This window comes from Acinonyx jubatus, chromosome A3 (assembly GCF_027475565.1).
Source record: "Acinonyx jubatus isolate Ajub_Pintada_27869175 chromosome A3, VMU_Ajub_asm_v1.0, whole genome shotgun sequence".
NCBI classification, from domain to species: domain Eukaryota; kingdom Metazoa; phylum Chordata; class Mammalia; order Carnivora; family Felidae; genus Acinonyx; species Acinonyx jubatus.
The window spans coordinates 120,844,894-120,872,107 of NC_069388.1; the positions used below are offsets into that span (position 1 = coordinate 120,844,894).

General features: G+C 37.5%; 1 long non-coding RNA gene across 2 annotated transcripts; it reads right to left on the reverse strand.

Annotated features, from left to right (window-relative positions):
- Positions 1 to 6,394: 6,394 nt before the first annotated feature.
- Positions 6,395 to 23,950, reverse strand: LOC128311373 (uncharacterized). 2 transcript variants are annotated; one of them, XR_008289774.1, is made up of 4 exons: positions 23,537 to 23,950; positions 17,379 to 17,461; positions 9,194 to 9,396; positions 6,395 to 6,798 (listed from the first exon to the last, which is right to left on the reverse strand). It is a non-coding gene; the product is annotated as an uncharacterized LOC128311373 (long non-coding RNA). The 2 variants fall into 2 exon arrangements; XR_008289775.1 differs by having other exon boundaries at positions 23,533 to 23,950.
- Positions 23,951 to 27,214: the final 3,264 nt, after the last annotated feature.

The following is a 27,214-nucleotide window of genomic DNA, read 5'->3' on the forward strand; positions in this document are numbered from 1 at the left end:
CCCTTTGGCTCTGTATGAATTTGAAGATCATCTTTTCCATTTATTCAAAAAAAAGGCCATTGGAATTTTGATATTATTTGCATTGAATCTGTTAATCACCTTGGATAGTATTGAAATCTTAACATTACTGAGTCTTCCATTTCATGGATATGAGATGTCTTCCAATTATTTTAGGTAGTCTTTCATTTATTTTTAAAAACATTTTATAATTTTCCACATGCAAGTTTTTTCCTGTTTAGTTAAATTTACTCCTATGTATTTTATACTTTTAGATCTATTGTACATAGAATTAATTTCTTAATTTCCTTTTGGGACTGTTTATTTTTGGTGTATAGAAACATGACTGCACAATGTGTTCTAGTTTCAGATGTCAGTGCCAGGAAAGGTTGATTACCTTAAACAAATAGGCTTGTCTTTGATTTGTTGATGTAGATCTGTGGAATGCTCATAGTATTTCCCAAGCCTCTCAAATTTGATGAGATAACCTTCAAATTCCATTTCCCCTGGGGGTCTTTTTCCCCCCGGGGGCTTGTTAACTTTTGGTTTTAGTGTTCTTTTCTTTATTGGTTTGGGGGTTTGTTTTTGTTTCTTTGTGTTTTCCTGGTTTTAATATTCTTCACATTGGGTATAGGGCAAGTCTTACTCTAATTGGTGACTTTTACTCATAAGCAGTAGCCTTTCTGTTATTTTAGCTGACTGCTATGGCTGTTAAGAATTTGTTGATGAGATAAGTATACAAGAATTGAGATCATACCATGCACAATGCTATGAAGCTTGAAATCAACCACAGGAAAAAGTCTGGAAAACCTCCAAAAGCATGGAGGTTAAAGAACACCCTACTAAAGAATGAATGGGTCAACCAGGCAATTAGAGAAGAAATTAAAAAATATATGGAAACAAACGAAAATGAAAATACAACAATCCAAACGCTTTGGGATGCAGCAAAGGCAGTCCTGAGAGGAAAATACATTGCAATCCAGACCTATCTCAAGAAACAAGAAAAATCCCAAATACAAAATCTAACAGCACACCCAAAGGAAATAGAAGCAGAACAGCAAAGGCAGCGTAAATCCAGCAGAAGAAGAGAAATAATAAAGATCAGAGCAGAAATAAACAATATAGAAGCTAAAAAAATTGTAGAGCAGATCAACAAAACCAGGAGTTGGTTTTTTGAAAAAGTAAACAAAATTGACAAACCTCTAGCCAGGCTCCTCAAAAAGAAAAGGGAGATGACCCAAATAGATAAAATCATGAATGAAAATGGAATTATGACAACCAATCCCTCAGAGATACAAGCAATTATCAGGGAATACTATGAAAAATTATATTCCAACAAACTGGACAACCTGGAAGAAATGGACAAATTCCTAAACACCCACACACTTCCAAAACTCAAACAGGAGGAAATGGAAAGCTTGAACAGACCCATAATCAGCAAAGAAATTGATTCAGTTATCAAAAATCTCCCAACAAATAAGAGTCCAAGACCAGATGGCTTCCCTGGGGAATTCTACCAGACATTTAGGCAGAGATAATACCTATCCTTCTCAAGCTATTCCAAAAAATAGAAAGGGAAGGAAGACTTCCAGACTCATTCTATGAAGGCAGCATTACCTTGATTCCTAAACCAGACAGAGACCCAGTAAAAAAAAGAGAACTACAGGCCAATATCCCTGATGAATATGGATGCAAAAATTCTCAACAAGATACTAGCAAATCGAATTCAACAGCATATAAAAAGAATTATTCACCATGATCAAGTGGGATTCATTCCTGGGATGCAGGGCTGGTTCAACATTCGCAAATCAATCAATGTGATACATCACATTAATAAAAGAAAAGATAAGAACCATAGGATCCTGTCAATCGATGCAGAAAAAGCATTTGACAAAATTCAGCATCCGTTCTTAATAAAAACCCTCAAGAAAGTCGGGGTAGAAGGAACATACTTAAACATCATAAAAGCCATTTATGAAAAGCCCACAGCTAATATCATCCTCAATGGGGAAAAACTGAGAGCTTTTTCCCTGAGATCAGGAACAGGACAGGGATGTCCACTCTTATCGCTGTTGTTTAACATAGTGTTGGAAGTGCTAGCATCAGCAATCAGACAACAAAAGGAAATCAAAGGCATCAAAATTGGCAAAGATGAAGTCAAGCTTTCACTTTTTGCAGAGGACATGATATTATACATGGAAAATCCAATAGACTCCACCGAAAGTCTGCTAGAACTGATACATGAATTCAGCAGAGTTGCAGGATATAAAATCAATGTACAGAAATCAGTTGCATTCTTATATACTAATAATGAAGCAACAGAAAGACAAAGAAACTGATCCCATTCACAATTGCACCAAGAAGCATAAAATACCTAGGAATAACTCTAACCAAAGATGTATAAGATCTGTATGCTGAAAACTATAGAAAGCTTATGAAGGAAGTTGAAGAAGATATAAAGAAATGGGAAAACATACTGTGCTCATGGGTTGGAAGAATAAATATTGTCAAAATGTCAAGACTACCCAAAGCTATCTACACATTCAATGCAATCCCAATCAAAATTGCACCAGCATTCTTCTCGAAGCTAGAACAAGCAATCCTAAAATTCATATGGAACCACAAAAGGCCCTGAATAGCCAAAGTAATTTTGAAGAACACCAAAGCAGGAGGCACCACAATCCCAGACTTTAGCCTCTACTATAAAGCTGTAATCATCAAGACAGCATGGTATTGGCATAAAAAGACACATAGACCAATGGAATATAATAGAAACCCCAGAACTAGACCCACAAAAGTATGGCCAACTAATCTTTGACAAAGCAGGAAAGAATGTCCAATGGAAAAAAGACAGTCTCTTTAACAAATGGTGCTGGGAGAACTGGACAGCAACATGCAGAAGGTTGAAACTAGACCACTTTCTCACACCATTCACAAAAATAAACTCAAAATGGATAAAGGACCTGAATGTGAGACAGGAAACCATCAAAACCCTAGAGGAGAAAGCAGGAAAAGACCTCTCTGACCTCAGCCGTAGCAATTTCTTACTTGACACATCCTCAAAGGCAAGGGAATTAAAAGCAAAAATGAACTACTGGGACCTTATGAAGGCAAAAATCTTCTGCACAGCAAAGGAAACAACCAACAAAACTAAAAGGCAACCAAGGGAATGGGAAAAGATATTTGCAAATGACATATCGGACAAAGGGCTAGTCTCCAAAATCTATAAAGAGCTCACCAAACTCCACACCTGAAAAATAAATAACCCAGTGAAGAAATGGGCAGAAAACATGAATAGACACTTCTCTAAAGAAGACATCCGGATGGCCAACAGCCACATGAAAAGATGCTCAACATCGCTCCTCATCAGGGAAATACAAATCAAAACCACACTCAGATATCACCTCACGCCAGTCAGAGTGGCCAAAATGAACAAATCAGGAGACTATAGATGCTGGAAAGGATGTGGAGAAATGGGAACCCTCTTTCACTGTTGGTGGGAATGCAAACTGGCGCAGCCACTTGGAAAACAGTGTGGAGGTTCCTCAAAAAATTAAAAATAGACCTACCCTATGACCCAGAAGTAGCACTGCTAGGAATTTACTCAAGGGATACAGGAATACTGATGCATAGGGGCACTTGTATCCCAATGTTTATAGCAGCACTCTCAACAATAGCCAAATTGTGGAAAAAGCCCAAATGTCCATCAACTGATGAATGGATAAAGAAATTGTGGTTTATATACACAATGGAGTACTACGTGGCAATGAGAAAGAATGAAATATGCCCCTTTGTAGCAACGTGGATGGAACTGGAGAGTGTGATGCTAAGTGAAATAAGCCATACAGAGAAGACAGATACCATATGTTTTCACTCTTATGTGGATCCTGAGAAACTTAACAGAAACCCATGGGGGACGGGAAGAAAAAAAAAAGAGGTTAAAGTGGGAGAGAGCCAAAGCATAAGAGACTCTTAAAAACTGAGAACAAACTGAGGATTGATGGGGGTGGGAGAGAGGGGAGGGTAGGTGATGGGCATTGAAGAGGGCATCTTTTGGGATGAGCACTGGGTGTTGTATGGAAACTAATTTGACAATAAATTTCATATAATAAAAAAAAAAGAATTTGTTGATGAGAACTCTCCCTACGGGCTCAGCAAGTACTTCAACATTCCTCAGCATTCTTTTCCCTCAATAGTGATCAACCCCTAGTATCTCTGTTCAGGTCTCAACCTCATAGTGGCTGCTCTCAGGAAGTCTTGGTTGGTCTGTTCCTGATCACATATAACCAGTCATCAACCACAGACTTGTGAACAATTCTGAACCCCTTCTCTTCACAGCCTCCATTCCCCCAATATTCCAATCCACAGATTTGATACATTTCAGCAGCTTCAAATTCTGATTTCTTCTTAATTTCAATAGGACAGTCTTACTCTACTAGATCTGCATGAATTTTTGCCCAAGTAGGGATATTTTCCCCAAGCAGGTGATCAAGGAGCTCAGCTCATGAGTTCCTCTTCTCATAGGTTTAGTCTTGTACTACCTATTTTCCACTCCCTGAATAACATGTAGCGACTAGACCCAGTTTTATAGCTGTTATGGCAGAAGAGATAGTCTGGTAAAAATCATTTCACCATAACCAGAAGTGGAAAACCCAGCGTAATTATTTTAGTTTCCCTGTCTGTTAATTCCATCTAGGCCATTTCTTGAATGTTTTCTCTCTGAGTATGAGGTGCATTCACTTTCTTCATCATATGCCTTGAAATTTTTTATTGAATGCTAATAGTCATTTTCTGTAGAAGAATAGTAGAAATTGAGATAAATGATGCCTGACTCTAAAAGAGGGCATTCCACTTCTTCTGATAAGCTAATATTGTAGAAGAAAGCTTGAGTGACTTTAACTTTTTGATGACTTGGGTCTGGGCATGACTGTAGGTTTAATTGATTTAGATTATCTCTAATTTCAAAATTGTGTGGGCCATACCAGTTTTCCTTTGGAAGGACTTGGGGTATGAACACAAGAGATATTCCAGAGATCTTTTTTATGCTTTATAGATAAGTGTCCAGCTTTCTGAATGCTAGGAGATCTCCCTGTACTTTACAGACTAGCTCTAAACTTTGGGGTTGCTGAAAAATTCTCTTTGTTATCTACTTCCTATCCACCTCCTGTTTCCTGTGCCTATAGAGATCTCTTTACTGCCTCATTCTAACTTTCAGAAGACAGCTACAGTATTCTCGTGGAAAAGTGATTTCTTTCAGCTTTGCTAATAGGTCTTTGGCACATTACCCTTTTCATTTGGTACTGGAATGAGTTTTTGTGTGGATGCAGGCTTAGTCTATGGCTAGGGCTCCTTAGAATTCTAATCTGTCTTGCCAGCCCCCACATATATTTCATAAATTTGTAGAAATTTGTATTTTTCTTTAGTATCCCAGCCTATGGCGAGTTTGTTCTCTTTGTGCTTCTCTATTAGGGATTATAGCAGTCATGGGTCTTTTGTTCTACTATCAAGTGCTTGTGACTATTGGAAATGTATTTTGCTTAATTTGTGTAGGCTGTCTAGCTTGTTCTCATTGTTAGGTAGAAGTAATATTCTCTTGAAAATATTTCCTCTGTGTTTTTGGTTTTGTATACATGTATATTTATTTCTGAAATCAGGTTTCCCCCCAAAAAATACTCAGATAGGGATCCACCATGCTTTGAGTCTTCAGGTAATCACAAATTAGAGTTCATAAATGTGGTATTCAAAAGACAAAATTTTGAGCATGATCTAGCTAGTATTTAGGGGTTTGGGAAGTTTAATGTACCTTAGAAGCCTAGAAAGCATGTATAACTGTTCTTCTGGGCTATGAGCCCTCAGAGTTCTCCCTTCTGAGTACTTAATTTACTGACTGCATAATCTATACATAACTGTTCCTACATGACAACTTCCTAGGATAGTCCCTTGACTCCCTTGAATGAAGCAGAATGAATGAAGGAATGAGGAAGACCCAAAATGGGAGAACTCTAGAGGGAAAGGGGTAGAGACAGAGGTAAGTATGGGGATAGGCAGAGAGGGAGGCTGGAACACTGGAAATAGAATAGGCAGGGAGGCTCTGGGAGAGAAATCAGGCAGTCTTCCTAGCAGAATAGGAGGCTGATGGCTCTAACCCAGTAACTCAGTTCCTATGTGTCCTCAGTATCATCTGTGGAGAAAGTCAGTGAGCAAAGGAGGGGAGGGTGCCTGGCCTGTTCCTGTGAGTTATTTCTGGATGCATTATTCATATTTGATAAATCATTTAGAGGCAGCTACTTTATTAGCTTATAAAGCACATTATATGGTTTTAAATTGTTAATACAGGCTGTTGTGATGCATATTGTACCTCAGAAAAACCATGCTTCACTTTAATTCATAGCCTCATTATAAAGCTTGTTACAGAGTGCTGCATTATTGCATGAAGAATAGTGGAGTAACATTTCTGCAAGAAACCTGAATGTTTTATTTACATCATTGGTGGCTTGGTATAACATATAAGAAATGCTTTTGAAGATGGAACCAGATCAGATTCTGAATTTTGAGGACAGATACCTAACATCTGCCTCCTCTAGACTTATCTTAATACAGACTTAGCACCTGGTTTGAGGCTGCATACATAAGTATCCAGAAAAGTCTTGCTTGACTTGCTTGGTGCCCTTGGATGGGTTGGCTTGTCCACTTCTTTAGGATCCCCAGAAACATTAGTGCAAACCTGATCCTAGGACTTGCTTTTCTTTATTCACTTAAGAGTCTTTGATCTCTGCCCATGTGCCAGGTAATGTGCTGGACCTAAGATATAAATGATTAGTAGCATAGTCTTATTCCCTGACTTCATGAAGTTTGCCAGTGTTTCCAATTAAGAAGGAAAGAAGGATGGGTTTGTGCTGGAGTGTTGAAATTAACTGAGTTACAATCTACATCTATAATTTATAGGTGACAAGGGTAGTATGCTAGTAAATAACCAAATTTTCAGAAGTCTGAGTGATCAGTAGGCTTTCATTCAAACTGAAATTCAGACCACCTCCTCCAGGAATCCCACCTCGACAAAGGCAAATCTAAATTGGAATCTTGATTCATTTACTGGTTGTTTGTCCCTGGGTAGGTCACTTAGCCTCATTGGTACTGAGCTTTCTCATCTGTAAAATGAGAATAATTGTTGCCTTATCTCACTGACTCACAATGAATATTAAATACAAGGCTTAGCTAAGAGTTAGAGACATTGCAAGTGCTCAGTAATTTGTTGGTGTTTCAGTCATTCAGCAGCTGAAAGTAGAACATGGCAATGCTCTTCAAACTCCCCCTGAAACATGCTTAGGTGCACACCATGGAATTCACAATTGTAAAGTATCAAGTATGAAATTATATTTTAGATTAGTGGTTAAAGCCACTAAAAATTAAAGGTTCTCTTTAGACAATGTATAATCTAATTTAATACCTGTGCTTTGGCATCTCTCTCCCCTTGTGAATTGCTACTCTGTGCATGGCTTTCTGGAATTTAAAGTAGGGAACTGTCTCTCATTTGAAATCAGTGGAAACTCTAAGTAGTTCATGGTGAGGGTTCATATTGAAGAATAATTGGGAAGAATGTAGGTTGGAAGAGGAAAAGTGATGAAAGGCATTAAACATTAGTTCAAATAATACAGTCTTGAGGAAATGATAGTAGGTAGCCAATGCTGGTCCCCAAAGATTTAGAAAAAGGACTACAACATCAGAGCTTGACTTTCGGAGGTCATATGAATTGATGTGTGACTTGGTATGGGGGTGGGGGAGGGCTAAATTAAGGAAGACCAAGTGTTGACCAGTTTAGATGATAGAGCAGTCTTAGCATCTTCCAGATTCTGCAATTACTTCCTTCCCCAATTTTCCTGACCTCTGAACCACCAACTCATATGGGGCATCCAAGTCCCATATTGGCATAGTCTTCCCTCCATGATACAGAAAAATTATGCCACCTGCAACTCTCATTAAGAAATAAGTACTCCTGTAAGTTTCTTGAGGATCTCTAGGAAAAGCAGAGTTAAGAAAACTTTGAAAAGGAAAGAAATTAATACCTGAGTGATATTATTATACTGTACTAAACTTTGGAATTATAAAATGCTTCCTTCATATATAATGAAAAAGTACAATAACATTTGCCTTTATGTTTATTGTTAATGTATGGAATGATGGAATGTGGATGTCTGTGCCTCCAAATCAGCTTCATGCTGCAAGGTTAGTCTTACTAGAAATAATTTTTTTATGATTTATGAAACACTTTTTTGAATGTTGAAAACAGAAAAAAAAGACAAGGTTCACATATTTTAGAGTTAATGAGGCTCAATGTTAGCTAGTCATTTACATCAAAAATAAGCATAGGAAGAAGAGGAAGAATCTGTGCAAATACTTTTTTTAGATGGAATCTGTGCTAACAGGTGAATATCCAGACCAAATAAACTTTTTTTTTTAATCTGGCACCCTTTGATTTCTGAATCCATAAAATAGAGTAAGGGAGAGAAGTGCCAACATCCCAAAGATCCTCTAGAAAATGAAGTTGCTAACATTGGCTGACTTTCTTCTAACTTTTTACTTACGAAACCAGTGCTTCCACATGCTTTCACTCTGATTTCAAGACTTTGGCATTTTTATTAAAGTAAGAGGCAGATGAGTGATGAATCCTAGTCACATTCACTTGGTGTTACACAAGGCAAGTAAGCAGAAAAACTAGTCTTTTTTTAAAATTTTTTTAACATTTATTTATTTTTGAGACACAGAGAGAGAGAGCATGAACAGAGGAGGGTCAGAGGAAGAGGGAGACATAGAATCTGAAACAGGCTCCAGGCTCTGAGCTGTCAGCACAGAGCCTGACGTGGGGCTCGAACCCACAGACCGCAAGATCATGACCTGAGCCAAAGCCAGACGCTTAACTGACTGAGCCACCCAGGCACCCTGAAAAACTACAGTCTTAATTAAAATGCAGGAACTCATGGATCCATACAGAAATCATGACATAATCAACACAGTATCTATCTGTCCAAACAATGTGCTTAGGAATGGTTTCTCTCTCTCTCTCTCCTCTCTCTCTCCCTCTCCCCTCCTCCTCCTCCTCCTCCTCCTCCTCCTCCTCCTCCTCCTTTCCCTTCCTCTTGGTTAAAACTGAAATACTTAGCTAGGGAATGTCCTCAGTCAGCTCCAAGGCTATATTTACCAAGTTCAATGAAGCTTCTCAGGAGTCACCAGGAAATGGCTCCCAGGGGACAGCTGGATACTGTTAAAGGAATAGAATTTCCTTCAGATTTTGAACTGTGGACAGTTTTTTCATTCCCCCTTTGTTGTTACTTTATCCCAACTCCCAAGAACTCCGGGACTTGTCTGCTGCTTTCTGCTCTCTTGTTGGGGTTCTTCTTCCTCCTGGAAAAGGGAAGAAAATAGAATAGTTTCCTAAGTACAATTTTTGTTTGAAAACAAAGCATGCAAGCTCCTTTTACATTTTTCTGAGGTGTTTACTGCTAATAAAAACAAACGGGATGTTAAGAAGAAACATGAGACATGCATGCACATGCAAACACACACTATCCTTTACATATATGTTGATCTTTACACTGTGTAGACTCATTCTGTAGGTAGGATCTTACTGGGAAGGGACAGCATTACTATGTTTATACTCACTTCTACTTTACAGATGAAGAAATGAAGGTCCAGAGAACTTGAGAGATTTACTCTGTTGCTAGTAATGGTGGAACTGGTTATCAATGCAGTGGGAGTTTTATCTACATGACTTCTAACAGAGCAGGAGGGATATTTAAAACTGCCAGTAGGAGTTTCTCTAGAATTTGCTAAAATATTACTGGAATAAAGCTGTTTTTAATATAATTATTATCATCTTTAAGCATTTATCATCTGCTAAGTGATATATGTGTATGCATGGACAAATGCATGAACATTGAACCTAACAACAAACTTACAAGGGAGGAATTTTCTCCCTAATTTTATAGACTAGAATTTTGCTGTATTCTAACTGCACATTTCTGAATGATGAACTGAGAGTCCCCTCATTTCCCTCATGCCCCGTCATGGGGCATCCCTCATGTCTCTCACCACAGGCCACTCCCTAGGATGGTCACACATGATTATATTCCTGCTCTTCTAGGAATGGATTTCTCCTGTATCACTAAAGGGAGCAGGGCATTGCAGGTTGGGAGTGGGAGGCAGCTTCTCATTCCTCACTGCCTGCCCACATCTGTCTCTTCTAGACCCATCCTCTAAGTGCCGTCTGATCTTCTTAGTAATCCCTCTGTCATCCTGTAACATGGCTCAAGGCTGCCACGTAAAGTTACAATGGTTGTACACTGCAACTCCGGGGGCGCCATTTACTTGTGTAGTTATAACCAAAGGGTGTTTTCTGGAAGATGGCAATAAAGAGTCTGGAGGAACAGGTGGCTTTTTCTCCTTCATACAAATGCACCATTTGAGCTGTGTGGCTCCTTGTGACCCTAGTTTGGCTGTGCAGTCTGAGGTAGGGGCCACAATTCAATCATCTGGCCATGCCTCCTGCCTATCCAACTTGTCTTTTTCAGTGATCTGAATGGCACATAGTCCTTGTTCCAGATAGAAGGTTCACAGTCTAATTATTAGAGGTTATAGGTATATATTATTGTCTACACATAACTAGATGCAAAATTTTAGTCAAGTCTAAACAGGTATCCTGTTCTCACAGAAAAGATTGCTTTACATTTGTCAAGTCTTTACAGTTCTGTATTTCCTTTGCATTACAAAAAAAAAAAAAGTTTGTGGCATGATAACTAAATTGTCCAAAGTATGTTTATTAACTACTTTTTTAAAAAACAAGTTTCCTTCTTTCTTTGACTACAAGTCACTGGTAATATGTTTTTATAATCTTTTTTCCTATTTCTTTTTGATAATTGACTATATAAAATCTTTAGACTATTCTTTGGGAACAGATCTGCTATATTTCTTTACATGAATATTCTGAAATAGAGTGACCACACCTCTTTATTGGACATGCAGAGTGTTTCCATTTTCATTTTGCTATTATAAATAGTGTGACCATCTTTTTGTACGTTGAAATGATTTTTTCCTTTAAGATAGATTCTGAGAAATGGAATCATTTGGTAAAACAGCAGAAATATGTTTAACGATCGTGAAATGCGGAACCAAACTGATTTACAAGGAACACTGTTATTTTATTCTCCTAATAGAAGCATGTGAAAAAGCCTGCCTCATTGCACCATTACCAACCTTGAAACAATTTGATAGCAAATAGAATACCCATTTTTTATATGCTTTTCTTTCTTATTTTTTAGAGATGTTAAACATCCTCTCACATGTTTATTAGCCATGTTATATTTCTTATTTTTAAAACACTTGTTCCTGTTCCTAGTGCATTTGTCTCTTATTATGTTAGGGCTTTCCTTACTTATTTTCAGGGGCACATTATTTATTAATAGCATTATTTATTTGTTTACCATATATTTAAAATATATTTCTGAGTTGAGATTTTTAATCTTCTTTTGTTTTTCAGCTAAGAGAGTCCCCTACTCTAAAATCACCACAGAGGTCAGTGACATGTTTAATTACATATGATTTTAGAACAGTATATATTTATTCTTTAAAATAATACCTTAAGTTGTATGGCATTTATGTGTCTATGTGACATGCATCTTGGTGATGTGGTATAATTTGGTTATCCAAATAGTCAATGTTGCTATCTCCTTCTCCTAGATACCCAACTTTTCCCCATTTGTTTGTAGTTTTCCTCATTTCCTGGGGAATCAGTTCACCTGATGCCCATCTGCTCACTCTGCTCATAGCACTCCAGCTCATCCCTCAAAGAATCCACCTTTCTGCCCTTTGATTTGACTTAATAATCCTAATAATCACCTGAAAATTTTTAAAACAATATACTGTGTACCTGAGGTCAAAATACTAATACCCTCTCAGATGTTTAATATTTTAAAAATTTCATTAGGTAACTGTATGTCTTGTCTCCATTTTCTTTTAAAAATAACAGAAAAAATATCTGGTAAGACTGATGAATCAGTAGTAATATACAGGTAGATTAGGAAAACATAGTAGGGAAATGGCCATCCATATCACTGTTGGAAAGAAATATAAAGGAAAACTTTTTGGTAATTAGAGACATTTGGAATTATGTTTTTGTGTTACCTGAAAGCATTGAGGTCTCTAAGTTGTCTGATATTCCCTAAGGAGGTAAACTCCATAACCATAAATATGAAAAAGAGTAGGTTTTGAGGCTTTGTGGACAATGGATGAGCATTAGGAGAATGCAGATCTTTAGGAGAATTGACCAAGGAGAAAGAAGACTGTGGTCAGGGTGACTGTAAATCAGGTAAGAGCAGATGTGAGTATATATCAACTATCGTTTTATCTCATCTATTGGCCCAAAAGCTAATCTTAGCCTTTGTTTTGGCATTTAGTTGTCTACATTTAGCTGTTTTAATACATTTATATATTTATTCACATATCTCTTTTTTATATATATATTTTTAAGATTCTGGAATTCTGTTCTTTCGAGGAATCAGAACTGTTTTCTCTGACCAAGTAGTGGTCCCTGCTACAGATTTAAGGACTCTCATATAAAAACAAAATAACAAACAAACAAACAAACAAACAAAAACCCTCTTTAGTCAATACACAGGTGCTTAAATTATTATGGAAGGTGGTATTGTGTGGATATTTGAAATTCAGACTCTAAAATCAGAAAATGAGGGTTCTTTGTATTCTTCTACCATTTATTTACCAGACAATTAAACTAACTATGCTTTAGGTACATTCTTCATAAAGTAGGACAGGTAATCATGGTACCTACTGTATTTGGATTTTTTTTGGAGGGGTGGGCAGGGAAGAATTATATAATTCTTACTCTGGTACTGAGTATGTAGCAAGCACTCACCATACATTAGCTGTGCAGTAGTAATGCCCCGCCCTCTGGGGAATGTTAGATGTTGTCTTATTGACATGTGGAAGAGAAGAAAGTCTATATGACTAAGGCTATATGTCTCCTTGAGACAGCATTTTATCATAGCAAGAAGAAAAGTTTGCAAATAAGTTCTTTGAGAGCTAAGGTTGTTCAGAATACAGTCCCTTGTCTTTAGTAGGTTAATAATAAATATTTGTTCAATTGGGAATCAAATCCACCATGTTTTGACCTTGGTAAACAATCATATCTAGGGTCTTCATTGACTCTACTCTGCAGCAATGAGGGCTGTCATGACTCTTTTTAAGCCAGCTCTTTGGATCTCATTTTCTTTATGGGTAATATGAAGGGAAAGAGAAGATACCCTTTCTCTAAGCTCCATACCAGCTCTATGATGCTGAAATTCTCTGACTATCCCTAGTACACTATGATAAAATTGTACTCTCTGGGAATACAACAGGGAGCACCAAAACTGGGGTGGGCACAAGGTGGAATAAATCTGGAGGTGCAGAGATGTTCTGTCCTGCCCTAGGACTTGAAGCCTAATGCACATCCTGTTTCACCTCCTTTCCCTTCCAATTAAATGGAGTTCTGCTGCATTCCAAGTGCAAGATAAACAAGGCATTTATCCCAGTCAATTTTAACAACCTTCCCTTTGTACATTTGCATATAGCTTAACTTTCATACAACCACGGGAAGCTCATAAAATCTCAGCCTGTGCTGACCATAAAAAAAAAGGTATTTTTGTATATTGTTGGGTTTGTATACTTCCTTGAGGCACTAGAGGAACTGCAGGAGCCTTTAAAACTAATTAACAGCCCCCTGTTGGGGACATGGCACTTTGCAGTGATTTATCCTGGGTGGGAGTGCAGACCTGTGCTGCAAGAACTTCCAAAGCTGTGTGCAGATCTGAGGGGATTTGTGAAGCGATGTTATTTACCACACACCTCCCACTACCCACTTTTTGGTGGAGAGTGGAATCGAAATATTTAATGCATCCCCATCTTAACAGGAGAGATGACAACAGGTAATTCTTTACAACGGTGCTGCTGCTACAGTTATAGCCTCCCAGAACTTAAGATGAGTTCCCCCTCCCACTACATATGTTACTGTGTGTTTTAGCAAGTCAGGTTAGAGTGGTGCCTGGTACTTCTGACGTGTTTTAAAACATGTATGACTCTAGAACCTGGTGTAGTTATTGCTGTCCTAACGCTTTGGGCTGCAAACAGTTTCCCTTTCTCCCAGTAATAGAATGCTCTGATGCTATTAGATACTAGATTTTTAAAGCACTTTTTCCCTCAGTAATTTTCTAGCTGCAGAAGCAGACTTATTTTCAGTGGCTAATTTCCCCCCACAAGTCCCTGAAATAGTTATGAAGGGCATGGGGGCAACATGGTTGTTTCCATTCCCACTAACTCCCTCCCCAGTGCTCCCTTCTCACATAAGGGAGTTTATTTTTGACCAGCAAGTAGACTTGAGATCAAGCAAGAAAAAAAAAAAGAAAGAAAGAAAAGAAAACTAATTTAGTATAAAAGAAAAAAACATACAAGCATTCCAGGGACAAAGATCCAGAATGACTGGAGTATTCTTGGATCCACCTACATCATGTGCTAGCTGAGTAGCCATCGAGAGTTACTACAGCTTTCCAATCCTGAATTTCTTCATCAATAAAATGAGAATTAAATGAAACAATCTTTTCATGAATCTTAGCACAATCAGTATCCCATGGAAAGGTTGAAATGGATTTATAAATGAAAGAAGCTTTGATTGGAGAATTTCTGGCATCAGAGAATTTACATTTGAACTAGACATGGGCATTATTCTTACATTTATAGGTCTGCCTGGTGTGTCTGAATGAGAAAACAAGTAGGCTTTGGCTTTGTCCCTCATCTCCACTGCCTTATCACCTATTCTACTTCCTACTTGTGCTCCCAGGGAGTCCTCATCCTTTGCCCCTAGTCTACATTTGCCTTCTGAGAGGCCACAGGAACTCACCAACTTTTTTGACTCATTCTTATATGGTTCCATGATTATCTTAGTCTTCAGTATTGAATTGTAAACCCTCACAGCCAAGACAGGATCCCATGTGAACGGTGCTATAGCCATTCTAACATAGATATACCTCAGGTAGAGCTACCATCTTGAACGGTAAGAGGATAGAGTCAGATTTATTATCTATAAAAAAAGCACTAATTTAAAATATATTTTTAACTTTCTTTTTTAGTATTTCTATTCTTTGTTAAGTCTGAAGGATATGAAATAGAAGGAAAAGGGAGAATATGCACAGAACACAAGCTCAGATAGACATAATATGGATTCATTCTACTAAACAAACAAAACCAACTTTTGATTCAGTCACGGTTGGATATGGCACTTTTTTACTGAAACAAGATCATTGAAAATATATGACATGAAAATATTTAGTGAAACTCTTGAACACATGAAAGGCATTGAAAAAAGAAGAAGTTGGGGTACCTGCATGGCTCAGTTGGTTAACTGTCCAGTGCAGCTCTTGGTTTCGGTTCAGGTCATGATCGCATGGTTTGTGAGTTTGGTTCTGAGCGGACAGCACGGAGCCGGCTTGTGATTCTCTCTCTCCACCCTCTCTCTGCCCTTCCCCCACTCATTCTCCCTGTCTCTTTCCTTTGAAATAAATAAATAAACTTTAAAACAAAAAGGAGAAAAAAAAGATTAACAATGGAAAATACCACCTTTTATTTATACAGCATTCTACATATTTTAAAGATTTTTTTCTTTTATGACCAATAAAAGACTGAATCCCACATTATTTGTGAAAGACCAGGGAGGGTATTTTTTATCCAAATTTATGGATAAAGAAACAGTTTCAGGGTCCAAGGTCATATGATAAATAAGAAGTTCCTCTCTGTGGCAATTAGGCTTATGAAAAAAAATCCTCAACAGAGTCTAGAAGTTTTTGTTTTTGTTTTTTGTTTTTGTTTTTCTTTTGTGTTGTGTTTTTAAATTGGCATATTCTAAATCCAGCCAGAAAAATGAGAGGATAAAGCAAGTCAGTTAGAAGAGAAAAAGGACATTTCTCTTTTTTTCTTCTTGAAATGTATTAAATGCAACTGTAGTTTTGAGAATCTGAATATACAAAATCTGAAATTAGCCAGTTTTGGAAACACACAGTACCAATTTTGATTTATAAGATTAAACAGGGAAACATTTTTTTCATACTTTTAGATTGATATACCAACTTTGTTTTTATTAGTTTAAAATAATTGTATAGATATATGTGTATTGACAAGAAATGATATGGGATGTTCACTATATACATTTAAGGAAAAATATGAAATAAATTTTAATTCTGTTTCTGTTTAAAATACCTATATTTACTTATATGTAGAATTCAACAATAGAAAAAGTCTGAAATAGCAGCATGAACATTTTTTTCAGCTTTACTGAAGTATAATTGACAAATGAAATTGTCTAAGACATTTAAAGTGTACAACATGATTTGATCTATGTAAACATTGTGAAAAGAGCACAAAATTTTAATAGCAGTTATCTTGGAGTGGAAAGATGATGGCTGGGTTTTTTTCTCACATATTTACTGTGTGTGTGTGTGTGTGTGTGTGTGTGTGTGTGTGTGTGTGTGTGTAAGAACATTTCAATTCTACTTTCTCAGCAAATTTCAATTATACAATATAGTGTTACCAATGATAGTCACCATATTATACATTAGATCCTCAGACCTTATACCTCTGTCTACTTCCCCTCCCCAAAGCTTCTGGCAACTACTTTTCTACTCTCTGTTTCTGTAATTTTGACTTTGTTTTTAGATTCCACATATACGTAATTCCATGTAGTATTTGTCTTTCTCTGGCTTATTTCACTTAGCATAATCCCCTCTGATATCATCCTTGTGGCTGCAAATAACACAATGTTCTTTTTCAAGGCTGAATAATATTTCATTATATATATATATATATGTGTGTGTGTGTATGTATATATATATATATATATATATATATATATATATATATATATATATATATATTTGTTTTGTTCCATTCGCTAAAAATAATGTTAACCTCATAGAGCCAGAGACATTATTTGGGGGCTGTAGTCACAACATTCAGATCATGTAGAATCACACCAGAAGAAAAGTATTATGCACTTAATTGGTTATTGGGATTCCTTTTGTAGGTATTTTATCTATGCAGATTTCTTTTTCCTTTGTGACAAGTTGCTGAGCCCTGATCCTGAAAAACTGAAGTTTTGTTGGAATTTAGGAGGGAAAGAAGGAATAACTTTGGAATTCCAAATGCTTCCTCAGATTCAAAACTTAGCCATCCCACTTACTAGTTTTGTGCTTCAGGCAAGTTTGTCAACATTTCTGTGCTTTAAGTAACAGAATTGCAGTACCTGTCTCCTAGGGTCAGTGAAGAGTACATGAGATAATGCAGAGTACCTTAGTGAGCATGAAAAATGCTCAATTTCATCATCACTTGGCAGGTATGATGACTTGATTGTAAGCCCAAGACAATGACAGTGCTGAGAACAGAGAAAAATGTTGCATTAATAATTAATAAGATGAACTTGATGGCAAGTAAGGGTAGCTTTAAACAATGTTGGTATTTAATATCCTATGTATTGAACAGTCCAGTAGTAGCCTTTCTAGGGTTTGTTTCAGCAGCTCAATGATGACACCAAAGACTCAGGAGCTCAATTATCCTCAAATATTATTTTGTCCCATGCCTGATATGTTGCAGCTTTAGGCAGAAAGAATATGGTGGAAACCAAATTATGTGTAAGGAAAAATTTTCCTAGGAACAGTACCTCATCCTTCTTCACCCCAAAGATTTTACTTTATGCCTTATTGTGGAGAAATGGGTGGTGCAGCCACCCATAACTGTGAGAAAATCCAGAAAGCAAAAGTATGGTAAAAGAGTATTGGATTGCATTATTCATTCTCTGGAACTGGACACATTGTTGTCTGGACAGAGTAGAGGTGTCTTGAGCATGGACAGAGGAGGGTGGTGGGACACTTTAGGTATGTAGTGTTTGTCATGGAAAGACTTAATTGGACCTGAGATCTGAGTACCACGATGGAGGCATTTTGGCTACCATTGGCACTAGGAGCTTGGTATTCAGTGGTGGACATAGCCAGTAAATACCACATCGTTAACACCATGGCATATTTTGCCTTGCCTTTTTGGAAAAGGTATTACAAATGTCACTCTTTACAATAGAGCTCAACTTGTGTAACTGGTTGTTAAATTCTGGCCAATATTCTTCTAGGTGGCATGGAGAAGTACCTACAATTAAACAAGTGCTTTTAATAATAGTGCTGCAAAGGCAATGAGCTTGCGTCAGAGGATTTTACAAAGAAATTTGGGGTTTTTGTGGGGTACTCTTTTTTTATTTTTATTTTTTGCTTACCTAGGTTTTACAGCAAAGACAAAACTTTCTTAATTGATTTTATTACTTGTTTCACCAAAATCTCATTTTGCAATGCTTTGCACATTACCACATTGCTTCAGAGCCCGAAATCATCCCTGATTTAGATTTATGGGAAGAGTTTGCATATTTTACAAACATGGATTTTCTTCTAGTTCTAACAAAGTGCATTTATTTTGTGTACAGACCAATAATATATCTATTTTGGAATGTTTTTATTTAAATTCCAATGATTTATGGGCATCGTGGTTTGGCTGCCCATGTAGCATATTATCTGGCCCTTTCTAGAACCCTAAGTCTTTAATTGAGCAAGGCTATACTGCAGAAGCTCATTGATCACTATCTTTTGGCTTCCAAATTATCTCTTTTGGGGGAAGGAGGGGACAGGTTCCATTTAGTTTTTGTTTGCTTTTATTATTTCCTTCAAATCTCTGGCTGGTTATTGCATTCCTGTATCATTTTGAAATTTATAGTCTATTTAATAGCATTTTTATTTTTTATGATTATGTCAGTCTTACCCATAAGAGGGTCTTAGGGAATATGTTTTGAGTTTCTTTCAATAGCAACCACATCTAGAAACTACCTAACTGAATTATGAGTTTTATTTTTTTACCAGAGGGAGCTATGAAACGGAAATGATTTTAGATGTAGATTATAATAATAATTTGGAGGCATCTTTATGATGTGTGAGTTTCATATGACTCTCAAGCCTCGTGCTCCTTTGATTATTACTGTTCTAATAGAGCACTACAAAACTTCTAAACATATCCAGTAGCAATCTCCACTTCAGGGGTAGGTGCAAGGAAGCACGGGTGTGTTTAATACCGAATCATTCACCAAAATGTCAAGAACAGTTTGTTCAAACAACCCTAAAGGGCAGCACAAATTGGTGTTTCTTCCTCAGAGATTAAGTGTTTACCAGTGTTACTAAACATTAGTAGTGTTAAGTGTTACTAAAACATTAAAGTATCATTGGCAGGGGGAATAATTTATTGGAAGGATACAGGGATGTTTCAGGGCAGCACATGGTCCTCTTATGCAAGATCAGATCAAGACACTAGTAGGTTAACCAGAAATAAGATGTCCTCCTGTCTGTCCCTCTCACATGTGGTAGTGGGTCATCCTCATAGATGGATACAGACATATTACAGTGGATTAAGAGGATAGTCATAATTAGAAGTAACATTTTAGAATGTGTACCATGTTCCAGTCCCCCTTCTAAGTGCTCTACCTATATTAGCTCATTGGATCATCACAATGACCCTATGAAAGATGAACTTGGGCAGGGAGATATTAAGTAACTAGTTTAAGGTGGCATAAACTGGTAAATAGTGAAAAGTGGAGACCTGATTTGACCCCAGCTACCCAGTTTCAGATGTTCAGAGTTCTGTATGTTCTTCTTCTCTCTCTGCTGACCTTTCTTTTCTATTTTTCTGCTTCATTCTGTACCAGATGGCCCCAGACCCAATATTGCACATTTTCCTGGTTCAGATGTCTGACAGAGATTGACTAGATTCTCTGGATTCTAATTCTGAATTTCTTAGAAGCACAGTATGTTTGGTCAGTCTGTGGGAACAGATCAATTGACTGTGGAGAGGGAGATGGGGTCATATTTTTCAGACCTAGTTGCCTGATTTCACCGTGAGAGATTAGAACAGATCTTATAGATAGGACATGGCTGAGTAGTTCCTTGCAAAAGCTGTCTCTTATAATTTATAACTAGTAATATAAATATCCACATCTGGGGAGCTCCTTCACATGATCTCCAGTATTTCTCTATATATCCTTAATTATTAATTTTAAATCAATTTAATTTATATATCCTCAAGAACAATTTCTGAAAGGCAAATTAATGGTGATGTATATATTTTCTGGGGTCATTTTATATCTCTTCTTTGCATTCATTGCTCTCCAGATGAGAGTAAGTTTAGAAACCAAATAAGCACAATGAAGATCTGGCAGTCTAAAGTTGCCCTTAAAGATAATAGCTAAAATTAATTAACTTTATTTAATCCTCACAACAAATCTATGAGGCAGAATCAATGAAGAAACCGAAGCAAAAAGGTTTAAATAAATGATCCAGGTCACACTTTTAGTAAGTGACAGAATCCAGGTCCAAACCCAGGCTGAACGCAAGACCTGAACTTGAAACATTTATACCATATTAACACATGTGCTTGTTTTTACTTATTTCAACTAGTATTTGGGGGTGGAGGGGACGCATCTGAAAATACCTAACAATCTCAGACGTAAAAGTGGTTCATAGAGCAAGGTCTCCTCACACATATCTGCATCTGCTAGCTCTTAGAAGAGGTACTTTCTAGGAAGGAAACTAGGAAAGAAACTTCACAACTGTCTACACATCCGGCAGCGCTGGCGCCGTCTCTGGGAAGCTTTGGGAACTGCAAGCAGTTTATATTAGTGGCTGAGAGGTGAGACAGGGGTTTGAATTCAGGCCATCAAGATTGGAATGTAAGTACCTTCTTTTTTTTTTTTTTAATTTTAACGTTTATTTATTTTTGAGAGAAAGAGACAGGGGAAGGGGCAGAGAGAGAGGGACACACAGAATCTGAAGCAGGCTCCAGACTCTGAGCTGTCAGCACATGTGGGGCTCAAACCCACGGAAAGCAGATCACGACCTGAGTTGAAGGTGGATGCTTAACTGACTGAGCAACCCAGGCACCCCGCTTAAGTACCTTTCTTAAACGCGGTGTAAATTTGAGCAAAGAACCAAAAGACTCCACTTCATTTTTAAAATCTGGGTGATGACGCCTACCTCCTGATTTCTGTGAGGATTAAATGAGAGGTGATACATGTTTAGTTAATTTGGCTGCTAATTTTAGGGCATGCTCAGTGCTTAGTCTCAACCGCCTCCTGTCTCTTCCTTTTCTCCACCTACCAGTATTTAACACCGTGGTCCTCACCGGCCCTGGCACATTTTAGCATTAGAATTTCTAGTTTAATTGTGTGGCTTTTCGGTTTGCTCTCTGTATATCTGCTACTGTCAAATTGTAGCTTCTGTAATAAGTGAGTGAAACTCAAGAACTCGTAAATCGTCCTGAATTCTTTGCATAGGAAGGCTCAAGAGGCAATACTATGATATCTTAACTGGCGTTTGGATTTGCAAAAAGCCAAAGAAATCATCATCCACTGGAAATAGCTTCCAAGGAGAAACCAGCAGAAGAGAGAGAGAGATGTTAGGCCATCTCTGCCTTTTTTTTTTTTTTTTTTGAGAGGGCTAATATATTCAGCCATCACAGATTTTTCCTGGGTGGAATATTTAGGAAATATGACACTTTATGTTCTAAAATCATATTTTATGATCAGCAGAATCTGTGAAGTCTTAAATCTGCATTAATAATAATATAGATCTAATTTCTATCACTCTTAGTTTTTGTAGGATACTTTTATGTAAATTTTTCTGTCAGTCCTTAAAAAATGAATGAAGTATTTGTTATGATCCCTATTTTATAGATGGGAGAATTGGTTTCCAGAAAGATTAATGGCTTCTCACTTCATTGTTCAAACCAATGGCTCTCATGCCTTGCAGCATATGGCTCGACAGCATGGAGTTTGGAATCAAAGGGACTGGTTTTCATCTGAGTTTGCAAGGTGGCAAAAATAAAGATAGGAGCACCTCCTTCATAAATGGGGAATGTGTTTGGCCACAAGTACCAGAAAGCCAATTGACAGAGATGTAACCAAATTGGGGATTATAGATCTCACACAAAAAGAGACATGGGCCCAGTCAACTTCTAGTACTGGTTTCCTCCTTTAACAGTGTTGTTGACAACCGATCTGCAGTTTCCTTGGCTTTTCCCTATCCTGGTCACCACTTCCAGAGCTTCAGACATGCTGTCTGTGTCTGGGGTAGAAGTAAGAAGGGGGAAATGTCCAGTCTCGTTGTTTCCTTTCATACACAATGCAAGGGCTTTGCTTCCTCTAAGTCCTCACCCCCATGGACTTTGCTGCTCTGTCACAGTGTGAACTGTTACTTGGCCACCTCTTCCTCCCAAGGACTCTAGGAAAAAGAATGTTGACCTTGGGACTGCCAGTGTTACTGCCCAAGTAGAACTGGGCCATTGTTAGTAAAAACTGGGGGAGAGGGGGTCTTAGCAGGGCCAGCAAGTGTGTCTGTCTCACACGGCTTTTAGAGAGTTTATTCGGTGTAACTTTTTTTGTTACAGAATAGGTATGTAATAAATAGCATTATGTGTAGTAACATCTGTAAGATTAATAACTAATAATATGATGGCAGCACAGTTTTTCTTTTCCATAGACAAAGCACCTTTGAAAGAAAAATGGTAGTTAATAATAATTATCAGATTTGAATGTTACCTTTATTTTTATTGTGTTGAATTCTCAATATCTTTTAACTTGTTTTTAGCCCCATAATATCCCTCTAAATAATAATGGAGAGTATAATTATTATACTTTACAGACAGGAAAATAGATCTCCACAGAGGTGAAGGGAATTGCTTAAATTAATGGCAGAGCATGTGTTTTTACTTCAAATCTTACAGTCTGATCTGTATTAGTACCGAAAAGCCACTCCTTCCTCCAGACTAATAGAGGGAGTGACATACATGGTAAGGAGCAGTCATATTGTTGATGATTCATTGCTGGAAAATTAGCAATAGATAATATTCTCTTGTAATAGGAACCCTTGCAATTTAAAAAGTATTTCACTATTTGACATTTAAAAAACATGAAGTAGATATTTGATTTGCTTGTGTGCTCTCTTAGGTAAGTTTGTGACCCCTAACTAACTTACAGAGAAGTCATTTCCTGGTGCTAGTCACTGGAGCAGATGACATAGCATTTTTCCTTTTCATTTCTGCAATTTCTTTGGGATCTTTGTAGATTCACAACATGAAAGGAAAATTTGATCGTTTTCAAGTTAGATGGAAAAAAATGTACTTGTCTTTAGTCTGTTTGGCAGTAATGGGTGTATACTAACTGCATTCAGTAACTACTGGATATAGATTTGATGTTGTCAGCCTAGTCTGGGACAGAACAGCGAAGTTGAATGAGGCAGCTAAAAATAAAGCGAGGGATGTAGATTGTTGTATGAAGCAGGCTCATGCGGTACAGGCTCATCTGCCACCAAAGCTCAGATTCAGGCCATCTGAGGACCACTGCTTGACAGAGAACTCCATACTCACCCACCATTAATAGGAAAGGAGGCCTTCTTAAAGGAGTTGACTTATCACTTGTTTTCCCCCCATATAAATATAATTAACTATGAAAGGTAGTGATGGCAGCAGAACATCTGTCTTTAGCTTTCAGATTTTTCACAGTCTGTTGATTAGGTTATGTTTTGTATTATTCCAATGTCCACAGCTGTCAAGTGAGATGGGAGCAGGCCTGCCCGAATCGGGGAGCGGAGGTCTGCAATGGCTCTTCACGTTCCACGTGGTAATAGCCTGTGACAGCTTCTACTCCGAACAAATTGTTTTCCGTTGGTTGATGGGTCTCAGCTGTTCTAACCTGGGAAGTGATGAGTTTTGCTTTCATTTGGAAAGTAAGATCTGTTCAAATAGAGTTGCTGGCTTCTTTGGGTATTACTCTTTGTTTGAATGTGTTTTTTTGTTGTTTTTTGTTTTTTGTTTTTTTTGTTTTTTTGTTTTTTTGGTTTTTTTTTTGAGCTATGTGTGTATGCACATGCAGTGGTGCTTTGGTCCGTTTTGACAGCAAGTTCTAAACTTACCAAAGCGTGATATGTGGAGGCTTCCAAGGTCTGTGCTGTTCCTGATACATGGGAGGGGGTGATCAACAAAGGGCACAGGAGCATTTTAATCTCACTCCCACCAAGCTCTCTGAGATTGATTTTCCATCTTGATTCAAGAGCATTTGTTCTCAGGCTGCTACCCTTTCCTGGAAAGTGAGATTAGCTCACACCAATATCCTTGGTAATGCCAAACAGTGGAGTGCTTATTAAAATAATAGGATGTGGAAACACACAGGGTCTTCTTTCAGCATTGTTAGATCTATAGACTTAATTTTATATGCTGTAAGTGGGAGCACATAGCACGGGAGTTGAGTATGCTTAAAATGGGTAAGTCGAGAAGATTTTCCTCAGTTTCTTCCTGTTCCTTTCCCCCTTTCTCCATATCAGAACATAGCCTTAGAAAAGGATTTAAACATTCTTTGTCCCAAAGGTATAAATCACGAATGATTGCTTGGTTACATGCACTTTAATAAGAAACAAGGAAAGGTATCTATTGCTATTCACTACAACTTTCTGTGATGGAAGAAATGTTCCATAGGAAATGTGTATAGTATGCCAGAGGGACTCAACTTTTATTTTCATTTCATTTCAATTAACTTAACTTTAAATAGCCACATGTGGCTAGTGCCTACCATATTGCAAGTATGGAAATAGACCATTAATGATGAGCTTTATTTAAAGCCTTCAGCTATTTCGAATGCAGTGTGTATTTTTTGAGGAGGGCTTAATTATCCTGACATTAATGAAATGGTACCATTGCCACCTGAAAGACTAACTCTGACCAATTCTAGTGTCTAGCACAGCAGTCTTAAATCATAATAGGCAACAACAAGAATGAATATATGAGTATAATGCATTAGATCTCCAGTGTCCCTTTCCTTTCTTAACTTTGATGATTACATTTAAAATGTCTACATGCAACTAGCAAAGAGTAAATACTCCATTAAAGGCAGCTGCATTCCTTTTTACTATCATAATTATATGACATTTCTATACACTCTAATTGCCCATGTGGCATCAATCAGAAGGGTCATTGAGTCATAGAATCCCATAAGTGATTCTGCACTTAATGTCACCAATGACAAAAGTATCACAAAATTATAGTTCTAAAGATTTAAGCATCCCAAAGAGAGTACTAAAAACATTACGTCCCAGACAGAAGAGCTTTTGCTGTATGTGATTCTATTCTCCACTCAAAATCAGCATTACTACTTATGAATATAGTTACCAATATCACAGAATTTTGGACTTTTAAAAAATCCTGTACCTCCTTGTCTGAGTAACTATTGTATGGTGAATTTGGTGGGGGCAGGGAGGGGGAAGGTATCTGTAAACTATATTTAATTGTTAATTAAGGGTGGATTGAATCTACCCTCATTTCCACTGAGTGTAGCTATAAATTTATGCCATTCATTCTTCCTGAAATGAATTCATTCCTGTATTTCCTAGTGTTCCCACCCATAGGACTTGTCAGCCACTGCTCTAGGCATTGAGATTGGTGGAAACTTATCCACTGGTTATATTAACATGGGAAAAAAATTCTACCACAAGGCACTAGCTGTCAGCCATATGATCTGAAGTAAATTCAATGGAATTGATTTGTTTTAATTCTTCAGTATTTCTAATTGGTCCCAAGCTGATTGCCAGTTAGTGTTTATAGCATTAAATTCAGGTTAACCATTTGGTTGTCAATCTTTGCATTAGCAATGGACTCAGTAATGTCAGGGCTCCTCAACTTGACTGTAACTTCTTAATGACCATATTAATATTTATTTTCTATTCCTCTTGTGACATATAGAATGATTCTGATGACACGAAATATATTCAGTGGGCCTCTAATAGATTATTAGCAAAACAACTGAATTCCTTGGAGAAGGGGTTAAGACGACGATTTTGTTGTTGTTGTTCTGTAGCAAAGAAGACTTGCAGGTATGGTCTGTTGTGCAGAGATGGAAATACAAAACTACAGTAGAGATCATCAGGTTTGTGAAGCCTGGAAAACCATGAGTAAGAGGGCAGACTGGTCATTGGGCAGGGGAATTGGGTGGAGAGCCAGTGTTGGAGGCTGAGACTTGAGAAATGTCAAACATCTGAGTAGAGTGAGGAAAACATTGCTGGCCCAAGAATCAGTTTGGGATGGAAAAATAGAGACGAGGCAGAGTGAAAAGATGAGTCTGAGTCCTCCTTTGCTAGAGAGCTAAGCTTTATCTCTGTAAACCCAGGCACAGCATCTGAGACTGGATAAGTAGGACACCGGATTCAGTTTATTTTGTACATTTTTTTCCTTTGATAAAAATATAAATCTCTACTCACTCATTTCCTTCATTTACATTCACATTGATCAGTTAAGACAAGCAGTTGAGATGGGGATAACTTTCCAGTTGAGCATGTGTCAGCATGATGCTAAGAAATGTAGTTGGTGCACTGTACTCACCCTCCAAAAATTTGGATGTATTTCCTTTATGTAAACAGGCCATACGAGAGGTGATCTTAATAAGTAATAAGGAAGGAAGAGATAACAAATTTTGAAAAAAAATTAACTCACAGGCCAAATCAACAGCATTTCATTGAGCAGGATGATGGTCCTTCTTCCCTACCCTGCTGTAACTATAAGGGAAGGAAAATCACACTGACTTAGTTCTGAAATTCTCTCCAGGGGAGCCTGTTCATCTAAGGCTATACTTTTGCCTGTAGTGAGTTTTTACCAACAAGTGAATAATAATCTGAAATTAAAGGAGGGCAAATCAGAGATGATTATTCAATAAATTGCAATCATAAGTTAAAGGAAGGCAGGCCAGCGATCCAGGTTTGAATAAGGTGGCCATGAGAAGTCAGAAGCTGCCAAATATTACAATCACAATTTCATGCTTTGAAGGGTCAGCTGAGTTGATGTAGGAATCAGGCAGCAAGGGTATAAAAATTTTTCACAAAACGTTCTGTGATGAACATTCTCTGCTACACATCTTCATTGTGTTCAGGAAGCAGAATCTTATGCATGCTCTCAGAGCATGAAAGTTTCAAAAAAGACCATTATAGTCACAAGACCACGTTCTTTTTTTAAATGTTTATTTATTTATTTTGAGAGAGAGAGAGAGAGAGAGAGAGAGAGAGAGAGA